Source organism: Silene latifolia, chromosome Y, assembly GCF_048544455.1.
Source record: "Silene latifolia isolate original U9 population chromosome Y, ASM4854445v1, whole genome shotgun sequence".
NCBI classification, from domain to species: Eukaryota; Viridiplantae; Streptophyta; class Magnoliopsida; order Caryophyllales; family Caryophyllaceae; genus Silene; species Silene latifolia.
Window position 1 is genome coordinate 143,997,865 of NC_133538.1, and position 9,103 is coordinate 144,006,967.

The 9,103-nt window shown below is 35.1% G+C and overlaps 1 long non-coding RNA gene across 1 annotated transcript; it reads left to right on the top strand.

Annotated features, from left to right (window-relative positions):
* The first annotated feature begins 1,892 nt into the window (after positions 1 to 1,892).
* On the top strand, positions 1,893 to 4,634 carry LOC141627128 (uncharacterized). The gene is made up of 4 exons (XR_012536687.1): positions 1,893 to 2,723; positions 2,821 to 2,891; positions 3,297 to 3,373; positions 3,655 to 4,634. It is a non-coding gene; the product is annotated as an uncharacterized LOC141627128 (long non-coding RNA).
* The last annotated feature ends 4,469 nt before the right edge of the window (positions 4,635 to 9,103 follow it).

Sequence of the window (9,103 nt, forward strand, 5' to 3'; positions counted from 1 at the left end):
TATCAAATAACTAGTGTTATTCTTAGCTAGCATCACTTTGTTCGATAATTATTGTTACCACATAGAACAACTAATGTTACTACAAAGTGTAACTAGTGCTTTATATATGTTCGTCTATGTGGGGCTCGAACCCACACCATGTGCAATAACACATTGCTCTATCTTTTGAGCTAATAGACGACAATGGCCAAATCCGATATGAAAGTTTTGCAATCTCATCTGAGATCGTGAATCGGGAATCGGGATATAGTCATTGATCATTCACTAAGTATCCATTTCAATTCATATAGAATGAAAAGCAAGAATTATTTGGAAGTCAAATGAACTTTCACAGTAGAACACAAGGATCGATAAACTCGATACTTGGTCACTATGATAGACTTATGTTGAAGGGTCGGGCATGAGTAGTGCATACGACTTACCCAGTGTCGGACTTCGTTATTTTTGAAAAATTGTGAAGTTTTGGATTTTATGTCCTGAAATTGAAAAACTTGTACAAAGATGCATTTAAGCGGGTATGCATTAGATGACAAAGATAAATCGATCTGACAGCCACAATTAAACAAAACTTTATCAAGGGTATACAAAAGGAAGTTACCTGGTATTTAGCTTGCTAGAAATAAATGAGCACGCAGACTGAAGATTGAAGCCGTGTCACAGATATTCCCAATCTCTCAAGATGATCAAGTGTCACTTGACTCGAATGCTCCTTCTATCGATGACCAAAGCTCCCAATCCCTTTAACTCCAAAATAGATGTTTCATGGCCACGCCATTTAGAGTCAAGGGAGCTGGGTTCTCCTCTCATAAGAAGAGCAGTGAAGGAAAAGGTACTGGCAAGTGCCAACTACAAGGATCTGATAAACTCAATACTTGGTCACTGCTCAAATTCAAACGCATTTTAGCCCAAATACAAGGATCTGATAAACTCAATACTTGGCTGGGTAAAACAAATTAACTGGAGGAATTACCACAAATTTAGCCCAAATACCAGTTCGGCGAATAGTTCCTGCTGAAAACCAAAATAGAGAACAGGAAAAAAAAAACAAACAAGAAGCTCTCAGGAACAAAAACAACAAAATTGTGCGAAAATAGGAGCACAGTAGGAATGCATAAAATTTACTGAAGTCGAGTGAATAGAAAGAGTAGAACAAGAGTGAAATTGAGTAATTAAAGTAATTTCAAAGATTAACCAACGAAAATCGAAATCGAGGTAGTAAATAGTTAAGAAAGGGAAATGAACATACGAAGAAGCGGAGAAATCGACTTCAATTGATTTTATGCGTTCTCTTTGCGCTTCGATTATGCTTACAAAATGATCAAAACCCGCATAAGAACAGTGATAATAAGTAATGAAAGTAGTTTAGCGAAAATTTATCAAATTAAATCGATAATTTATCAAATTATATAAGTAATGAACAAATGATAATAAGTAATCGAAATGAAAAAATAGATGATCGAAATTACCGGATCATAATAGCGGTGGAGAAGCTTAGTGATAATGGCGGTCGAAAAGCTCGGTGATAATGGCGAAGATGGAGTGAAGATGGAGCTCAGTGAAGATGAGTTAGAAGAGAGAGAAAGGGCGTAAATGAAATGTGTGCGTTGGTTAGGATAATATAGAGGGACGTGTGGATCATCCCGGTGAGTTTATAATTTTTAGATCAACGGTTTAGGATGGGTCACCGCCTCCTTTCACCCAGAAGGGTCTTTCACGATTCAATCTCTCTCTCTCTATATATATATATATATATATATATATATATATATATATATATATATATATATATGATTTGTGATCGGTGAGAAGCATTAGAACTCGGTGAGAACGGTGAGAACGAGATATATGGCTGAGATTACACACACATTCCTAACACAACAAACACTGCCTAACACTATATTCACAGTGAGCCGTCGTCGGCAGCCACCACAACAACGCCGTCGACATCACCATCGGCCCCATATGTCATCGACGACGCCACCGACCACCCCAAACGACGCCGGCGACCACGAACCACCCTGCACAGTCCCAATATACTGCCGAACTGACGCCCTCCCCACCACCATCACAACCGCACTAACCTCTTTAGGGTGACTTTCCGGCCAAAAACCACATCCCTCCACCTTATCCTTTCCATCTTCGTCGCTATCAAATCACTGGCGAAAATCATCGTTCTCACCTCTTGTTTGTTAGATCAATCAATTGCGAAAAATCAATTGTAATTTTGGAATAATCAAATGATTTTTAGTCGGAAAAATATCATTTTCGGCTGATTGTAGAATAGTGGTTTCGATGGCGGGAATAGGACATGACGCCGACATTGGCGAAGAGGCAGACACATGGGGCTGTGGAGCCCACAAGTGTTCCCGTGTGGTGGTTATGGTGTGTGGTAGGTTGGTGAAATCGGATGATGGTGGTTGTCGGTGGGTGCTTAGTAGCTTTCGCAAAATGGAAGGAGGAGCTAAATTGTGTGTTCGAATACGAGTATCTGATATATGAACATAAACTATGTGCAAGTGTGCAATCTAACTTGAGTAGAGTATTCCAATTTTAAAGGCGGGACGTAATTTTATTTACCACTCTCTTTCATTTGATGTGTATGTGGAACAGATGCCATGGAATGCATGTGGAATAGGCTAATTAGCATTAAGAGCTCTCACCTGGTGCATTGATAAGACGGGTTTTAAGTCTTATCAACATTAAATAAGCTTCGTTATATTACAGTAAGCAGACTGACTTAGTCTGACGGGTTAATTAATTCAAGGGCACTGTCCCATCTTTGTTTACTGGTTATATAATTTGGTGATGTTTTACTTGCAGTATGCTCACAGAGAATGTATAAAAGATGGTGTGATGAGAAAGGGGATATAATTTGTGAAATATGCTTACAGGTTTGTCTTTAATTATATTTCAATTCCTCTATTTTCCCCTGTTTTTTTTGTTTAAGTTCATTTATATATAAAACAAACAATTGTTATTTAAATTGAATTAGAGTTTATTTCTTCATTTAAGATTATAATTTAACAAAAAAAAAAAAATTGAACTTGAAAGCGAGAATTTTAATTACTCCCTGCATGCGTCCTAGTTGATTACCTTTGATTAAAATACCGTTGACAAAGAATATAAAACGTAAACAAATAATTTGGGCAATTGGGCATAAATGAGATCGTTCACCATAGTTTGACCCTTTTTTTCTAAGATGGTACTCATCAAACTCTCTTTATTGTAAGATTTTTTGTAAATAACAGTTTATTGTACAGATTATTATTAATGAAACAGTTTATAATTTGATGCAGAAATATGAATCAGGATACACAGCTATTGCTAAACAACCAAAGAAAATAGTGGTACAAGATGAAGTTGTCACTATCAGGTAGACTATTCCTCATTTCCTCCTATTTTCTTATTCATTCCTTTCATTTTTTAATTATTTATTTTTTTGTCTTTTAAATTTCATCTAGTAATTATAATTTTTCTTCTGTATCTCTCTTTATGAGTTGTGAGTTGTGAGTGATTCTCATCTTCTAAATGTCCGAGTAGTTATTCCGGTCACAATAGCCAGTGACTCCATATCTTCAAGCATATAAAATTGCATATTTACGTATAGGAGAATCCATTACCTTAAGAGACGGTATATTAATTTTGTTCAAGCAGATCGTGATGATGGTTTGAGGTGTTTGTCGTTGGTTATGGTGGTGGTGGGATTTTGAGAAGATAATAGCAATTCAGGTCTATTAATGGTGGTAGTTGGAAAATTTTGTGTCTAAAACACCATTGCCGGAGAAATTCAGGTCCATTAATGGTGGTGGTGGTGGTGACTAGCGACAGCTTGGCAGTGTATTGAGGTTGTTTCGGCGGCACTGATGTTGTCGGTCTCTTTAAGCGGGCCAGGTGATGTTGCAGGCATTTTTTGGGTAGCCGGTAACGTGGTGTTATTGTGATACATTAATTTAGACATCACCTCCCTCGACCCAAACATAAAGGAGAAGGTAGTTCAAACCTTCGGCAGTTCAGTATCTCGTACAAATTTGATCCATTTGTAATTTGGTTCACAATACTGAAGACTCACATGAGCTCCATGTTTGATACCGGCTGCACTAAAGGCGTACAGGACAAGATTATACAGCGGTGACTGATTGCAGGAAACCGCTAATTGTACCATACCCATAAATTCTACACATTTTATGTAGAAAGTGTTTTGTTTGTTAGTTGAATTTTGACTTGTAAATCATGAATTAATAGGCAAGTAAAGTGACTAGTACTAATATTAGTGTTTTTAATTCAAATTGTGGGTAGTGGAGTGAAATAAAAGGTGATATATATTAGCGTTGTAGTTTACGTCTCTGGTCACTGGCGGTTACCACATTGAAGATTGGGGAAAGTGTACCTAGGATCGGAAAAAGTGTAACTACATTATTGGAAAGTGTATCTAAAATTTATGTGAAAAAATGTATCTATTTCATTTTGCAAAAAAAAAAAAAACGTATATGACATTTGGTTAAAAAAAAATCTATCAAAAAATTGTACCTATGCTAGCAAAAAGTGTATCTACATTCTTTAAAAAATGTACATAGAATGAAAGTCAAAAGTGTACCTAGGATAAAAAAAGTGTATATAGAATTCACTTAAAAATTGTACCTCGAATAAAAAAGTGTATCTACATTGTTAAAATGTGTGTATAGAATTTTGGTAAAAAGTGTAACTACTTTATTTAAAAGTGTATATGCGATTTGGTTAAAAGAAAGTGTATCTACATTCTTAAATTGCGTATATAGAATTTTGATAAAAAAGTGTACCTACTTTAGTTAAAAGTGTATATGAGATTTGGTAAAAAAAAAAAAAAAAAAAAAAAGTGTATCTACATTCTTAAAATACGTATATAGAATTTTGGTAAAAAGTGTACCTACTTTAGTTAAAAGTGTATATGAAAAAAAAAAAAAGTGTATCTACATTCTTAAAATGCGTATATGGAATTTTGGTAAAAAGTGTACCTACTTTAGAATTTTGGTAAAAAGTGTACCTACTTTAGTTAAAAGTGTATATGAGATTTGGTAAAAAAAAAAAAAGTATCTACATTCTTAAAATGCGTATATAGAATTTTGGTAAAAAGTGTACCTACTTTAGTTAAAAGTGTATATGAAATTTGGTAAAAAAAAAAAGTGTATCTATATTCTTAAAATGCGTATATAGAATTTTGGTAAAAAGTGTACCTACTTTAGTTAAAAGTGTATATGAGATTTGGTAAAAAAAAAAAAAAAGTGCACCTTTTATATATATTCTAATGTATCTAGTGCGTTTCACCGTTCTCATTTGAATGGTGGTCGTTACTCATAGGATCCCACCTCTCTATATATATATATATATATATATATATATATCTATATATATATATCTATATATATATATATATATATATATATATATATATATATATATATATATATATATATATATATATATATATATACTTACAAGGAGTTAAATTTACATGAACTAATCATTCCCTAACTTCAACAAAAAATTTACTAATAAGCTGATCTAAGCTCTGAGTATAATGCATTTAGCCTTCAGCATTGCTATGTTCTAAGACGTATTTGCCCAACATGTCCCTTACCACGTCTATATGTAAACATTTGTACTGCTGAAACTCTTGTGATGGGTTGATTACATACTGCGGAAAAAACAAAGACAAGATGTTATTGTAACAACATCAAATACTGCATAGCAACATCATGGTATAGCAGCAAGCAAGACAACCTCATCTCTAATTTTAAAAAAAGTAATAAACACATTATTAAATTACTAACCTTTTCTGGAATAAGGATATATCTTCGCGTAATAATCTCCAACATGAACCGACAAACGTAGTATCCACATTGTATGCTATCCGGCTGGCGAGGGACCTATTATTACATAAAAACAAACAAACGAGAGAAGGTTCACATCAGAATGTTGAACTTTAGGTATTGTATTAGTATTAAACACAGATTTTTGCACTTAAGGTATTGTATTTGAGCACGTACCCCTGTTATCGTAATAAAAGTAGGGCCATCATCAGAATCTTTCGTGGGTTGATCCTGCTCGTTAGCTCTTTTCTTCTCAAAGGCCTTTTTTTTAAAAAAAAAAAAGAGGCAGAAACTCATTTTTTTAATGGCAAAAATGAGGTTTTTGCTATAAATAAAAATTGAAAATGTTATTATAAATAAATCAGTATTATAAACTTACTTAATAATCAAGCGCTTAAAAGTCTCGCTTGGTGGATTATCTATAAAGTCCAACCAAAATACTTTCTCCTTCGTCGGCATGATGCCTGCTAGCACCTAATGAGTCGTACATCAAGAGACATCATCATTATTAACAAGTACATATATTAGTTATGAAAATGCAATTGTAGGGGGAAACGTAATATTAATTTGTTTATTACCCTTTTTCATTATAAGGGGCAAAAAACAGCTTCTTGGTTGTCGCCAATTGCTGAGCAATATAATCTACCCGATCTTCGAACGAAAAAATCGGATAAACATAGATAAAATATAGGGGCACAAGAATCCGTATTGATCAGATGAAATCTTCTTATCGGGGATCACTCTCAATTTCAATATCCTACATTATTACGGTATTTAAACACTATCTAGTAGTCAGAATATTAGAATATGAAATTATTTACTAAGAAACTTACTTCATCCAAACAAATAGGTGTTGGACATCAATCTCATCTAGACCAGCCCAAATGGCTAGCATATCCCATGACATAAGTGCTTCGCGCTCAACCCCTAGAATATGCTCCTCGAGCGGAATAATTATCAATTGCTCGTTGCCTATGCGATCGCAAGCCTCCTCATGCAGTTTCCTCATCATCACCGTTCTTAATTTTTGCATGTAATCCTTCCCAGAATATTTTGTGGAGTTTAAACTCCTAACATCTTTCAGTTCGGGGAAATAATGATTCTTTGATTTTGTGCTACTACCACCAGCCTACAGATGTAGATAATTAAAATAATAAAAAATCCAAAGGTAACATATCCTAGCTAGCTAGTTGGAGTAATAAAAATAAAAGCGTACTTAACTAAATACCTCATCAACCTGCTCTTTCAATGATGAGGTAGTAGTAGCAGTATGATTTGGGGACTTAGGCTTATCCGTATTTTTTGTCCCCTACACAAAATTTCCATGCTTTTTAGAAATACAGACAAAATATAAATAAAGGGAGGTTTTTAAAAAAATGGAGAAGTTAATTAAATACCTCATCAAGTTGTTGTCTAGACGAGGTAGTTGGCATGTCCGGGGACTTAGGCTTATCCGCCTTAGCCGGCTTTTTTGTTCCCTACAAAAAATTTCCATGTTTTTTAGAAATACAGAAACAAAAAAATTAAAGGGAGGTTTTCATAAAAATGGAGAAGTTAATTAAATACCTTATCAAGCTGTTGTCTCGTCGAGGTAGTTGGCATGTCTGTGGACTTAGGCTTATCTGCCAAAGCCGGTTTTTTTGTTCTCTACAAAAAAAAATAACATATAAATTTAACATATAAAAACATTCAACAATTAAAAATTTAACATATATATAAAGGTATTTATTCTAACCCCAACTGCTTTCGGCTGAGGCGGAGACGAACGAGCCAAGAAGATGTGAGCTTCAGGCCATTAGATGAAACTTCCAACCACATCTCCCAGAATGGTAATGTCGTCACGAACTGGGACAGGCAGTTGAAGTTTTCATGGCCTGGAAAGACTTCAGTTATCTCCACTTTTCTATGATTCGGCAAAAGTTTTTCGCCATGAACAACCACTACAGCTTTTTCATTGCCGATTTGGTGGGCACTTCTACGAGAGCCCGACCAACACGCACATATGGTTTATCGAATTTAGGGTCAGCAAGAATAACTGTCCTCTTGTTTACGGCCTGAAGAATACACATACATTATTATATCCCAAAATTTCATAGAATTCATATAAATTTAACTAATTAAACACTTCATGCATACCTCATCAAAACGGTGAACCGACTTGAAGGGGATGTATGTCGTTTTCCATCACCGTCTTCTCAAGTTGCATTTCCTTTTCGGACCCATTATTTACCTAATAAAATTAACCAATGGCACGATGTCAGAAGTTATAGCATTAGAGTGGGGGAACACACCCCCGATCTTACCCAAAAAAAAAGGAAGTATTAGGTACCTGATCGGCTTTAGTTGTTACAACTTCAGAAGCATTAGGTACCTGATCTTTCTGAATCTCGTTGATCGATACTTCCTTCTCATGTATTGCCAAGGTATTAGTGTTCTCGGCCTCTTGACCAATCTGTTGTACCTTACCCCCTTTATAAATGACATCCTCCATCATCTTCAATTCTTCTTCGGAAAGCTTGCCTCCAGCATTCAACTTTAGTAGTACGGATGCCATTAATTGAAGCTGCGTGCCAAGAATGTAATGTTTCAGCAATTTTTATCCCAACAATAACATGTGAATTGAACTTAAATGAATATAATAGAATAAATGGTACCATGTCAGCCTTCTCAGCCTTAGTCTTCCTTTTCTTCTTTTTCAGGGCAGTTGTCCCATAATATTTCGTTAGTCCAACCTGTAATGGGACGCCCCTCAATCGACCTGGATGTTTGGGTCGACCGATCGCTCTAGCAAGAACGTCATCACGACCATTGGGAGTGAATTTCCCTTCTTCTACCTCCTTCAATACGTTGTCCTATAATATATTAAATAAACTTCAAATTATATTTGTGACTAAAATAATAAAGTTAGTAATGAACTCGTCTTAATAAAATAATGCTTACTATGTTGGCCAACACTTCCTCATCATATTTGTCACGCGACCGGGATTCTTTAGGCGTGTGCCCTTCTTTATAAGTTACATGCAGATCCAAGTTGGTCACTCCTTTTGCCACCTACACATTAACATGGTAACAGTTATACATGTAAATGTGTATCAAGTCCAAGTGTGATTAAAAAAATCAAGTCTCACAGGGTAATGCATGCTACTTACGAGGTTCTCTTCTATGTTTCTGTAACCGCCTCGAGAACCATACCATTTCCCCTTCTTGCATGAAATGTTAGCACGACTTCTTCTGCTAACGGCCTTCAAATAATTATA